We start from the raw sequence: 13,428 nt of genomic DNA on the forward strand, positions 1-13,428 counted from the left end.
TCCCCCGCTGACCACAGCATCCGCTTATCCTGCCACATCTGGTTCCACCTCATTGAGACGGGAGGGAAACCCACCCCTCATGTCACTGCGCCGCGTCCCACCCAAACTGAAAGGAAGAAGAAAGTCCCCACGTCGGCTGTGGTTTTGGGTGATGCTTAAGAGCACTACAGAAAGGCAGCAGCTGGGCCGGAGGTGAGCTCATCCTCGCGAACCTGCGGCTCTGCTGATGTCAGCTCGCAGCTCGGTGGCAGGAAGTGATACGGGAGCAGGAGCCCCAGAAGGAACCGAATCGAGCCGCTGAGGTTAACGACTCCAGGCTTTCATCATGTGGCATTTCCAGGGACTTTCTAAGAACTTGGGGTTGGGTTTGGCTGCCCGGTGGCAGTTTAGCTCGCTCTGCACACCACGCTCAACAGTGCTAACGGCAGTGGGATGAGGGAGCAGCTGTGCTGACCACACGGCAAGACACAGCAACATCTGCCTTGTCCTGGGTCGCTGGCTCCCTTCCCCTTCCCACTCAGGGGAAAATATTTAATGAATGGCTTCCTACGATGCTCACTGCACACAAGTTTTCCTGGCATCTACCTCAGAAATGGCCTGAAAGGTACAGGCTGGACTTGGATGTGGGTTATAGTGGGGCTGGGGCTTTGGGCAGTGCATCTGTACCTTCCTACAACAGTGAGAACAGGTATCGCCTCAGATACTCGGATAACTGCAGCCCTATACAGAAACTTGCCAGTGTCTTTGCTCTGTGTGCTGCTTGTGCACAAGCATCTCTGCCTCAGAGTACAAGCCAGGAAGGAGAGAGCAAGACCATCGTGGAAGCGTGCTGGAGTTAATCCAGAATACCAGGGTGTCCCAGGTGTCAAGGGATCTTCAACTCGTGGTTTGGTTGTATTTTTTCTTTCTCTCCAAGTAAGGTAAGACATTCGTGCCAGACCAATTTCACTGTCTGCATAACACAGCCAGACAGTTCCACTGAGCCGTACCCACAACAGTGACCAGAATCTCCGATACACAACTTCCTGGAAAGACAAAGCTATGGATTCTCTTCCCACCCCTCTGCTCTGCCTCCACTTCTGCTGAAGCAGTCACAACTGAATCAAATGGAAGGAAAGTGTTGGAACTCCTATTGTAATGTGCCTGGAAGCCTTCCAAATCCTCTCCTGTTTGTGGGATTTACCAGGACCATTGCAGCCAGTGCTAGAGCTTTGGGAGTGCGTGCATGGTTTGCCACGTTGCACAGTTTAGTCTCATGTAATTATGATTATCTAGTTCCAAACCTTGTGCGGCAGGCGCAGAGGTCAAGTACAAGTCACTGCTTCCCTGAGGATCCTCCTCCTCAGGCGCTGCTCTTTGGACCAGTTGAGGCTACAAAGAGAAACAGCAAAAACAACCCCCCCACACATAAAAATCAGGTATCAAGAGACAACACTGCAAACACACAAAGCAGATGGAAAGCAAAAAGCCTTTGATCAACGCTGTTTAAATGATTGTGCAGCCCTGAAAGCACGCCCATGTGCCAGCACTTCCTATATGTGACCGTAGGCAGGAGCAAGCGGCAGTGCATTTGGTGTCTACACGTTCACAAGTGCCACTGGTTGTCAGAATCCACAATAAGCCACCATATGACCAGTCTTATGAGACACACGGTCCCAGACTTGGAAAAAACATCCCCATTATACAGCTGTGGAGAAAACTTTTCATCCTTGAGAACACCTTCCGTATTTCCGTATATTCTCCTGTTCTGAAGTAAAAAACATTTTGTCCACCGAAAATCAAATCCAAGTGGCTGTTCTTTCTCTTCTGCTTTGGTTTTGCCCCTGAAAACCTCCTCAGCTGGTAAAAACAAGTTAATTTTGAACTGAAACAGCAGCACGCTTCACCAACCAAAATTAGAACTACACACTTTGAAACATCAAAAAGAAAAAAAGTAAAAGGAGTCAGCATACAAAAAGTTTTAACTTCAATAACTTGGCATGTAGCAAAGTTAGATATATATAGATATATCTATATCTATAAAACAAATTCTTATGCAGCTCATTGTCTACAGTAACAAACACCCTCCCTTATAGCTCTGGCACACAACACAATTGATTTAACCCCAAAACCCAAGCCCAACCCTCGAACTGCAGCCCCTACGATTTGTTCAAGAACAGATTGGCTGGAGGAGACTTTGCCGCCCGCATTCGCAGCCCGTTAAGAGATGAGAGATGAATTCTTTCTAGTGTGCTATAGAAGTTTATAGACTGGGCAAATCCCTGAGCACCCTGATTCAATTAGAGCTGCTCTGAGCAGTGGTTTGAACTAAGGGATCTCCAGTGGGCCCTTCCATCCTAAACTATTCTGTGATTCTGAAGAAATAAAAAGCAGTGCAAGGACCCACACAGCTGAGGGGTACCAGACATTCAGCACCACCATTAGTAGATTCGGGGGCTATCAGGATGCTCCAGACCGTTGTCTTGCCACTTCTTTGTGGCATAAAGGTCTTGAGGAAGAATAAAGTGTCAAGTGACACTTATAAGGAAGTGTTTTAATGAGATTATCATTACAGAAAAATAAGAATTTCCTTGAAAAAAACTTGAAATTGCACTTCTACCAACAAAAAATGAGAGCATAGGACAGGAAAGCTATTCCAGCTGGCTTTATTTCGGACGTGAGCTCCTGACAGCATCCACATGGGTGCCTGTGCCCCACAGGATTTTGGGGAGCATGTTCTTAACCCTCCATGGCTGCCCCCGTTTCCTTTCCCACTGCAGGAGCCTGTCTTGAGGGGAGGTCTCACAGAACAGCTACAGAGCAGGGCTGAAGCTCTCTCCTGTCACCATTACTGGCAGTTTAACCACAACACAGCCCTACCAGCAGCTGTTTTATTAACTGTCTCTTGCTCTCAAACCCTCTCTCAGACTTGTCCTGCATAGGATCTTCCTCCTATAGTATGTACTTCACTTTTTTTCCCCCTCCTTCTTTCTTGTACCCTACAATAAGAGTTACACAGACACAGCTTTCCTACCCTGGTTCAGATGCATCATGGCAGCAGCAGAAGCTGGGACTGAATCTATTTGTCCCGCAGATTAGCATTGCCTGCCCTTTCCCTTACCAGACAGGGAGCAGAGAGGTCCTGTAACACTCCTGAGGGTTCAACTTGCCTATTGCAGACTAGAAGAACACATAAACCAGTGCCACAAACACCCTGCCAGCTCTCTTTGGCCTCTGCATTGGCATTTACCCACTGTTCACAGCCACCCATACAGGACACATCCATTTCTACTGTTGTCCAAGCCAGGGTGGTAGCTGAGGCCTCTTTCTCCCTCACTTCTCAGACTCTGCCTCCCCTCACAGAATTATGGAATCAATCACAGAATGTATTGGGTTGGAAGGGACCTTTAAAGCTCATCCAGTGAGCAGGGACATTGGTACCAGATCAGGTTGCTCACAGCCCCAGCAAGCCTGGCCTTGAATATCTCCAGGGATGGGGCATCCACCACCCCTGGGCAACCTGTGCCAGTGATCGACCACCTCATGGTGAAGAGCCTTTTCCTCATATCCAACCTAAATCTGCCCTTTTCTAGTTTAAAACCATCACCCCTCATCCTATTTCTCCATGGCCCAGTGAACAGCTCTTCCCCAGATTTCTCATAGGCACCTTTCAGGTCCTGGAAGGTCACTATAAGGTGCCCCCACAGCCTTCTCTTCTCCAGGCTGAACAACCCCAACTCTCTCAGCTGTCCCCGTAGCTGCCATCATGCAACCATCTGGATGCCAGTCCCTGAGCCTGCTTTCAGCTGCTGAGTGTACCCATTGGGATGTTGCTCTGTTCTCATCAGTGCTGCATTTTTAGCACAAACACTCCTCTCTCCTAGCTATTGCTTTCTAGCTGGTTCTCCACTTCAGAGTAGCTTCTAAGGGTCAGCTCCTTGAAACTTCCATCTGTTTGACTGCAGGGTCTGCCTGAAATTCTGTTTCAAAGCAATTTGTAACTCATCAGAATTCAAATGGTCTCACTCATGTCTGAGGAGCACACTGCCAACCAACCCTCCCATGAGAGAGCGAGAAACCTTCTCATCCAGAACAAACTCAGAGCAGGGAGAACCGTGCAGTTAGGATCTTTCAGGGCACCCCTGTACTGTCTCTCAGTTTATTTTTGTAAAGGGATGTTTGATCTGTGTTAGCTGGGGAGTCAGAGGTTCCTGGCTGCTCAGGTCCCTGGCTGTCCCCAGCCCCAGTTCAGGCTGGTGCTGTGTCAGCTGTATTACCCTGGCATTTTCAGTCCAGCTCTGTTCTCGATCAGCAGATGACGACACCTCCCTTCTCACAGCTCCTTTTGTCCTGGACACTGCTTAAACAGGACTGTGCTCCCCAGCTGCTCCAGGAAGCAATCTATGTGCCCCTGCTTAGGGAGCCTTTGGGCAGGAAAGCATCTTCCACAGCTGTAGAATAGACCTGTGGATTCCTGCAGCAAGTGCACAGCCTGGGTTTGGTCTGGAATTCTTGGTGGTGACAGATACGCACCAGAAAATGGTTTGTGGTGGTTGTTTGGTTTTTTTAAGTCACTCCTAATGATAGATAACACACCATTAACTGTTCAGAGGACTGAATATCCTTATTGATTAAAAGCTTTCATCTTTTTTCACGCCTGAAATGCTCTATCTTCATCCACTAATTCCTACTAATCCTTTGTTTGCTGCAAAAAAAGAGCCTCCTGCTGGCAGGATTCAAAGTTTTGTCATTCCCTAGATTTCTCTTTTTGCTTAATTTTAAGTTTCCTCTTTTGAGACAAACTGACACACTAAGGATTCACTTCAGCCTTTCAAGGCTCCTGGGAAGACAACTCCTCTGCCTGAGAACGGATGGGATCTCTTGTCTGACATTCAAGGCCTGGGAAAGTACTGTGGAAGATCAATAGGTCTTGAGTTAAGTACAGCAGCTCTCCTGGGCTCTCAGAATTCTTCAGGAGCTGACTCTTAGGACTGACTGGAAAGACACACAGAGCTTCCCCAATCTGTTAAATTTCCAGGCCACCTAGGCTGGGAGAACATCATTGCAGATAGAAAACCTGAGAAGAGCAAATGGAGCTGAGAATCCCCCAGGATCTGCGACTGGAGAAGAGCAAAAGGACTAAAAACCTCTGTACTCACCCACTTGCGGGGCCTCCCTCTTGGCCTTTTCTCAGCAGAAGGCTCTACCTTTATTTTCAATAAAGGAAAAAAGATATTTTCACCTCTCGTATTGGCTGGGCACTGTGACTAAGACACTGAACCTGGCCAAGGCAACCTCTGTATAAAGTTCTTGTGAGCCAAGCAGCAGAAAAGGCCAGAACTGGGGATAGAAGGCAGTTGAGGAGGAAATGCCTGCCAGACTATGCTGGTTGTGATCGTTTGGCCACGGTGGAGAAGAAACACTAGGAGGAAGCTGCTAAACAGGCAGAGACAACACAGGAAGACTGGGACGTGAGTTAGGACTAAAACCACCATAACCGGTTTGTCCAACAGCGATCAAAGCTGAGCTGAGTTAGGGGCCACATTCACTGTCTATCCTTAAGCTAAGAGAAACCTCCCTGCTTGTCCCTCCAGCAATGCTTCAAGAAGGGACAGCTGGCTTCTCTCTCCCCTGTAAAAGAACAGAAGCCATTTGCTCTTACCATTTGTTCAGACACAGCAGTCACTTTCTTGCTTCCTTTTGGCCTTCCTCGTGGCTTCTTTGCTGGCAATGGTCCCACAGCCTCCTCCTGAGATAAAACGAGACAACCATTTAAGTGGGATGATGCCTGGAACAACCGACAGCTTCTTTCTAACGTGTCTTAGACTGTCTTACACCAATAATAGCACCCAGACTGCTAAATACCTGCTTGTCTCTGCTTTTCCAGTTGTAAAGTGCATTAGGAGGTGGCCAGCAATGCCCCTACCCCATTATCTTTTGGACTGGGGAAATGAATAAGTTCCCAGGACTCTGACCATAGTGCCTGGAATGGGGAGAGAAAAGGCCCTGGCCTTCTCCGCTCTATTAACTACTGGTACAGAAACAGACGGTGATGATATCTGGAAGTCTGCAGGCTGGAACAGGGATCTGGCTATCAGGCCAATGCCACAGCATCCCTGGGCAGCCTCTTAGGATGGTGTGCCCTCACCTGGGGCTGCTTCTTGGGTCTTCCCCTCTTTCTCTTCAGGCATTCGGTCACAGTAGGTGAGCCGGGGTTCACTGGTCTCTCGTTGCTCATGTTGGCACTTTCCGTGGTTTCCAGATGATAATCAAACAGGTTATTTTCCAAGGACTGGGAAGGAAAACTTGTCTCCCTCTTTCTTTCCCAATCCTGTTATGGCTTCTGCTCTACCTACAAGGCTGGAATGGCGAGAGAGAATCAGGTGTGACAGTTTGCGATTATTTTTTTATCAGCTGAAAGACTCTGGGACCCAGCAGATATTTAGAAGCATAATTGTGCTTTACAAATATTAATGAACCATTCTCCTGCATGAGGCTCATTGAGTCCTACAGGGCAAAAGGAGTCACCCAGATCTGGGTTTTGCTTGGATCCTGAGCACTGGTTTGTCTAATGCAAGTCTTGTATTGGCAGGACTGCCAGTCAACCTCCTTCCTGTCCCCAGGCTCTAAGTGGAATGAGCCCTGATCTGACTTCTTTTCTCTAAGAAATAATCCAGACCATGAGCTGTTGAGGGTACATAGGAAACCAATGACTTTCCTTGCTCCTGTCTGAGGTTTCTCCTCTGGTGCTGCTGCCAGAGGAGGTGGCAGCCTGACCGCGAGCCTTTGCACCCTCACATCCCGAAGCAGGAAGAGGAAGGAAGAGCCTTGGCCAGAAGTTCAGCTGACACCTGAATCCCAGGCACATCAGGAGGGGCCAAACCTTAGCCACGGGTCTGAGCTCAGCTCCCAGTTTGCTGATTTGCTTGAAAAAGACCCTTGCAGCCTCCACCAGGCCTTAGCCCTCCTTTTCTTCTTGCACAAAAGGAAGGAGGCCTCAAGAAGATGCAAGCGGCTGATGGGACTAAGCCTGGATAAATCCTCTTTTGCCAGTAATTCTTACCACAGAATGTATAGCTGAAAACAGTGCGTCTGGGAAAGCAACATCCCTCCTCGCTTAGTAAATCAGGAAATTACAGATGAACAACGCATTTCTACCTTCTGTGCAAAGCCGTTACCTTCTCCTTCTCATCCAGACACTGCAGGTGTAATCTGCCTCGCCTATAAAAGCTCTTTCACCTCCACCTGAGAAATGGGGTATTTTGCAGCTCTTTACCTCTTTTGTTTCTCCTGTCTCGCTTGTTAAATGAAAGGCTTTGAGTGCTGCTGCGTCCCTAAGTTCCCCTGGCAGGCTCTACCCGAGGCAGTACAGGCAGCATTGCAAGAGCACAGCTGCTCCATGTAGAGAAGTGTGCCTGTTTTCTTCAAAATACTGCTGGAAGGCAGAAGCTGGGTTCAGTTCCAGTTCATGCATGAGAAACCCTACTTGGTGAACTCCCTGGATGTCCTTCTGCGCACACTGTTGGGACCCGGCTCACAGGTGCTGCTGTACACACAGCTTTTCTATCAAAACCTCTGATCAGAGGGTAACGGAACGGCCGTGGCTCAGCTCTCCGAGTTCAGCTGCATCTGGAGGGTAGACAGTTAGAAAAGATGAAGTGTCTTTGTACTGGCAAGCCACACAGAGTTGCCATCAAGCCCCCGAGAGACAAGCGTGAAAAACTTTGGCAGGCTGTGCTTTTAGAAACCATTATCAGCGCTCTGCAGTTTGATCTGGTGTTCAAGTTCCACAGATGAGAGGGCCTTAACTGGAGATGACAGCAAATATTCAGCCCTCTGGTCCAGCTACCTGTCCTCGAAAAGTATAGTATGTGCATGTTTTTCCATGGTAATGCTGAAGCCTAAGGAATAGGATGGATGATGGGCTATGGCAGGTATTGTCGAAGATAACAAGAGATGTGGTTGTATCTGGGTGAGGCTGTGCTGATAGGGGGGCAGAGTTCACAGAATCACAGAATCCCAGAATATGAGGAGCTGGAAGGGACCTGGAAAGCTCCCCCAGTGCAACCCCTGCCAGAGCAGGATCACCAGAGCAGTCACACAGGAACACGGCCAGGGCTTTGGGTGTCTCCACACAAGGAGACTCCACAACCTCTCTGGGCAGCCTGGGCCATGCTCCAGAACCCTCACACCCACAAACTTTGGCCTCATCTTCAGCTTGAACCTCCTGTGCTCCAGCTTGGGACCATTGCCCCTTGTCCTGGCATTGGACATCCCAGAGCAGAGCCTGGCTCCTTCCTTCTGACACTCACCCTTTCCAAATTTATAAATATTAATGAGTTAACCATTAGTGTTTTAATTTTCAGTCTCAGGTTGCACTGGCTGCTTGGGCACCTCAGGCTGAGCACACAGAACCTGAAAACGTCACTGATGCAGCAAGAAAACGTCCAGTCCTCACTCCATATTCTACCAAGATGTGCACAGCCAGGACAGACCTGAAGCCCTTGCTCTGACTGACACAACCTCTCTGATGGGTTCGCTGTATTAAACACAACTTTTGCATGCCATTACTCAATCTGAAGCCCTTGCTCTGACTGACACAACCTGTCTGAGGAGTTCACTGCATTAAACACAACTTTTGCATGCCATTACTCAAGTGGGAGCAACCGCAGCGTACAGGATTCATATTTCCCCCAGATGCAAAGAAAGTCAGTCCTTGCACAGTGATTGTTTTCTGAATCTTGCTGGTCTGATAAACTCTACGATGTCTTTCAGATACCTGGCAAGCTTTCTACAGACAGGACTGCAGGCAAGCGTACAGAGGCTGCCAGGAAATAGCAGTGTCTCTGTACATCACCTTCCCTTCACACACCAAAGGCACACGCTTCTTCAAGCCTGGTGTGAAACGACAATAAAACACAAGCAAAGCTATACGAGCATCAGTCCTTAGGGCCTTTGCAAAGCTTGACATGACTCCATGGAAGATGCATACAAAGCAAGAGCAGCCACCGCAATTCTGCTTCAAATTTCTCAAGAATAGTTTTCCATTTATGTACATAAAAAACTAAACCAATATTGACTCCCATTGTACACCATATGCATTTCGGGGTCACTGCGCTCCCCGCTGGGAGTGGAACCAGCAGGGTCAAATTCCAGTCCCATAAACTGTCCATAAGGGCACATGAACAATATCAATTTGTGAGCCTTAACTTACGTGAGCCATACACACAGCTTTGCAAGCGATAGGGATATATGAAATACATGATTTTGGGAGCACTCAAATCTCTATGTTTCAGAGACGTCACCTAAAACAAAGCACCTCATGTCCCAAAAGGGACTCGGGGTCACTGCGCTCCCCGCTGGGAGTGAACCCACAGCAGGGTCGAATTCCAGTCCCATAAACTGTCTATAAGTTTGAGCACATGAACAATATCCAAATATTTGTGAGCCTTAGATAACTTATGTGAGCCACATACACAGCTTTGCAAGCAATGCAGATATATGAAAGAATACTTGGTTTTGGGAGCACTCAAATCTCTACGTTTCAGAGACGTCACCTAAAACAAAGCACCTCATGTCCCAAAAGGGACTTGGACACGAGGACGAGGGATTCCCACAGTCTAACACTTTGCACCTGGTTTAGGTGTTTAGTTGTACAGAGCCAGTTTTAATACCAGACCAAACTGTCGGGAGAGAAAAGCTCCTCCTGGGAGCAATGCAGCTGCAGTCTAACGCAGGGCACTGAACACTGTTCTCGAGGGACTTTTTCCTCTCCACAGACTGCAGAGGATGCCTTGCAGATGCATCTGCTGACATGGGCAGGTAAATTAAATGGCAGGACCCCTTCCCATTTGTTTCCATAGGGAGGTTAAATTTTGGGCTATGTCCTTGGGAGAAATACAGTACAACACAGGGATGCTTGAGATATTGTACTAAAACCCCTAAACTGTGTGCATGATTCACAGCAAATGCTGCCAGAAAAATATTGTCTAGAGCTGCAGTGCCCAGAGACAAAATACAAGGCTCGAAAAGCCTTTTTTCGAAGCATAATAGGAGTGTGATTATAAGAGACCCTTCATTATAACCTTAACTCTGCCGCTGTCCCTATAATAATAGGGGAAAATATCCCCCAAGCACAACTCCCACTTAGTAGCACAGCGCTGTTGTTCTGTGTCATGAGTAACAGAGTAAACCCAGGGCAACTGCACCAGCATCAACGTGGTCACTTTTGGTCCCTCTGCTAAAAGAGGAAGGGAAGAACCCGGCCCGAGCCCTGCACCAAGCGGAGGAGGATAAAGGACTTGGTTAGTCAAGACATCTAAGAAGGGGACTAAGTAGGCCAGGCAGGGAGAACCCTTTCATTCCAATAACCGTAGCAATAACGATCCGCGCTCGCATGGTGAGAAATTACTTTCACCTTCCGAGAAATCAAATGCTCACGTCTTTTCAGATCATGCAGGAGATCAAGAAACACCACAGCTCGCTGCGGTTCCCCGTGGGCTGTTCTACCAGAAAAGCAGAAGAGCCAACCGCTGGAATGTGTCCCTTGGGAAACAGCGGTGGTAGCAACGCTCTGGCAAATCAATCTTTTCTGCCAGATTTTCCTGTGAAATAAGGAACTTATGGGCTACTAAATCAAGCTTGTGGCAACAGCAGGTAACTGTCACAGCCTCATAAATCACATCTCAAAAACATAAATAATCTCTCTAGGTGATTTCCCGGCTACTTTGAGTACTTCAGTCTAAGCTTTCTTTGGTCTCATGCTTAAAATCTTTTGAGTTTCTTACCTGTTTGGTTTTTTGAATGGGCAATTTATTGTCATTTCTTCTTGCATCAACAGAGTCCTTAGAAGCAAATTTCTCTCTCCTCCATTTTTAAAGCCACTCTACCAGATACACCTATTATTAACCTGATCTCCCACCTTGCCCAGCTGAACAGGCCAGTGTGCTCCAGTTTCCTGGGATGTGATCCTAGCTCCTGATCATTTTGTTTGTCGTTTACACCCTTGAGCCCAACACTTCTGAATACAACAGCGATTCTTGCTCTCAAAGCTATTTTCAGTGAGGACAGCTTGACTAACGTAACCTTTTACATGGGCTAAGCAACAGTTCAGTGGGGAAAAAAGCAGCTCCTGTGTAACATTAATAGGGTGAGCTTCCAAACTGATTCAACCAGCGAGCTATTCCACCACCCCCAGCACATCCTGACCAATAAAATACCCAGTTCAGAAGACAGAAAGTATTTAAGCTTACAGAGAACAAAATAAATAAATGAATGACAGGAACTGTACAGGCTTCCATGCTTCACATCAGTGCCAGGGACCAGGCCAAGGCCTGAAGGGGAACTTCTGTAGCTCTAGCTACAGGCTTTGTTAGAGATTTCTCTGTGTAACCCTAAGGAAAGGTCTGCAGCAGAAGTTACCAGAGAGGAAGAGAAATCTGGAATCTGTTCCTGTTTCTGATCAAGTCATGTCAGCTTTCTCTGTCTCACATTTTCTTTCCATAAGATGACGGAATTGCGCTGGAAGTATTAGCGCTTGCTCTCAACCTGGGGTGGAGGGGCAGAGGGTTTAAGTCACTCGTACTTGTAGAGTAGCACTAAAAACTCACAGCAGAAGAGAAGAGAGCAAGGTGCTATCAGCAGGGTGCACCAGCAGCCTGCCCCACGTCTGTGTTTGGGAGTACAAAGGAGAGGCTCTCACAACTGAAGAAATACAGCCCAGGATTAGCCACTTCCTGCCAAGCAACAAAACACACCCTCGACCGCTTCCCCCCCAGGAAGGTAAAGGCTCGTGGGACAAATTTGGCCCAAAGCCGTGTGCTGGAGCTCCCTGCCCCAGGAACCTGGCACTGAGCAGCATCAGAGCGTGAGTCAGGGTTCCCTGGAGATGCCGTTACTGAACAGCAGCACTTCCCACCCGCTCCCAGACCAAAGCAGGGAGGGGATACAGGGCCCGGCTCATGGTTTCTATCCAAGGAAACTCATGCACCAAACGCAGGACATCAGGTCTTGAGGCCATTGCCTAAGTTCTCAGCCACCCTTCCTGCACTTCTCCCAAAAGTATCGAGCCAGATCAGTGACAGGTAATGCCTCTGTATGGACTGTGGACCCCACCCCAGCATCACACATGAAGAGCCTGTTAAGATTCTCCCTTAGGGAGTTTGCCCAAAGACTCAAGTGTTTGCTGAAGGACTCCTTCTTCTATTAAAGTCTGTGTCCAGACACTGCCACCAACAAGCAAGCTCCCTAAGCACTAACTTGTAAAGTTAAATTAGTGGAGAAAAGTCAGCATTTACTGGGAAATAAAAAGATAAGGAGAAACCTGTGGTTACTAAAACAAACCTAAAAATCACAGTCATCTCTTATTTCAGATCTTATTTCAAGCCCACTTTCCTCTGCAGAATCACTGCCTTGTTCAGCCCAGCTCCTGACATCTGCAAAACCCCGTCCACTCGTGCAAAACCAGGAAACAGCCCCCTGCCTTTCCTGGTGAGGACTGGAGCTTTGGCACCAGGCACAGGGACACAGAAGGCAGCCAGTTTTGTGCCTTAGCCTACTTCCAAACATCCTCTCAGTTACCAAGATGCAGTTATTAATCCCTGTGCTGTAATAAACTCCAGCATCTTGCAGATGAGCCCTGCATACGCATTTCACACCATGGCTTGCTAACGCGGTAGGAAAGGAAGAAGGTTACCTGTTGAGAAGTTGGGCAGCAGTGCTTGACCCAGCCCCAGCAGACAAGAGAGAAGGCAGGAGGGAAAGGCAGAGGCATCCACCCCTTCTCTGCGGGGAGCAGCCGTTAACCGGAGCCTCCGCACACTTTCATCTCAGGAGCCCTACAACGAGCCAAACGCTATTTATTGCGCTCGCAGGTAGCGATATGGAAAGCAGCATCGGCGCTGCCGGCGCTCTCCTTCTGATGGCAGCCCTGAGCACCGGCAGCGAGTGAAACCCGGCTCGCTTCAGCCCGCCTGGAATCTCACACTGAACCGACAGCAACGACGACGAAGACAAATCCCCACCCGGGCCACTTACACCAGGCAGTTTGTACCACTGCCCTGCTTTCTAAAAATAAGGCTGGTTTCCAAATGTGAAATGAATGAACTGAGCAAAGGGGACAGATAACTTCACAGACTTCCCTCTTTACAAGTGCTAGAAAGACTCTTGCTGACCCTGTTTTATGAAAGAAAACCAAACCAAGCCCCAGGAAGGCTTGCGATGGGAAAGTCGTTATTAATCTGAGTGCAAAAAGTTCTCGGGGTATTTATTATAAGCCACAAACGAAAATGGGAAGCTGACTTCAGTTGAGCACAAACATACTTAGAAAAGAGCTGTAGAATACCTGACTTAGAGCCATGCAACATTAATTATGTGAACAACCATTAGAAATAGCAGAAGTCCCCAGAAGTGCCTTGCAAAGGAGAACGCAGTCTTTCTGTATGCCCGACT

The sequence above is a fragment of the Mesitornis unicolor genome, unplaced genomic scaffold (genome assembly GCF_000695765.1).
Source record: "Mesitornis unicolor isolate BGI_N332 unplaced genomic scaffold, ASM69576v1 scaffold11010, whole genome shotgun sequence".
Taxonomy (NCBI): domain Eukaryota; kingdom Metazoa; phylum Chordata; class Aves; order Mesitornithiformes; family Mesitornithidae; genus Mesitornis; species Mesitornis unicolor.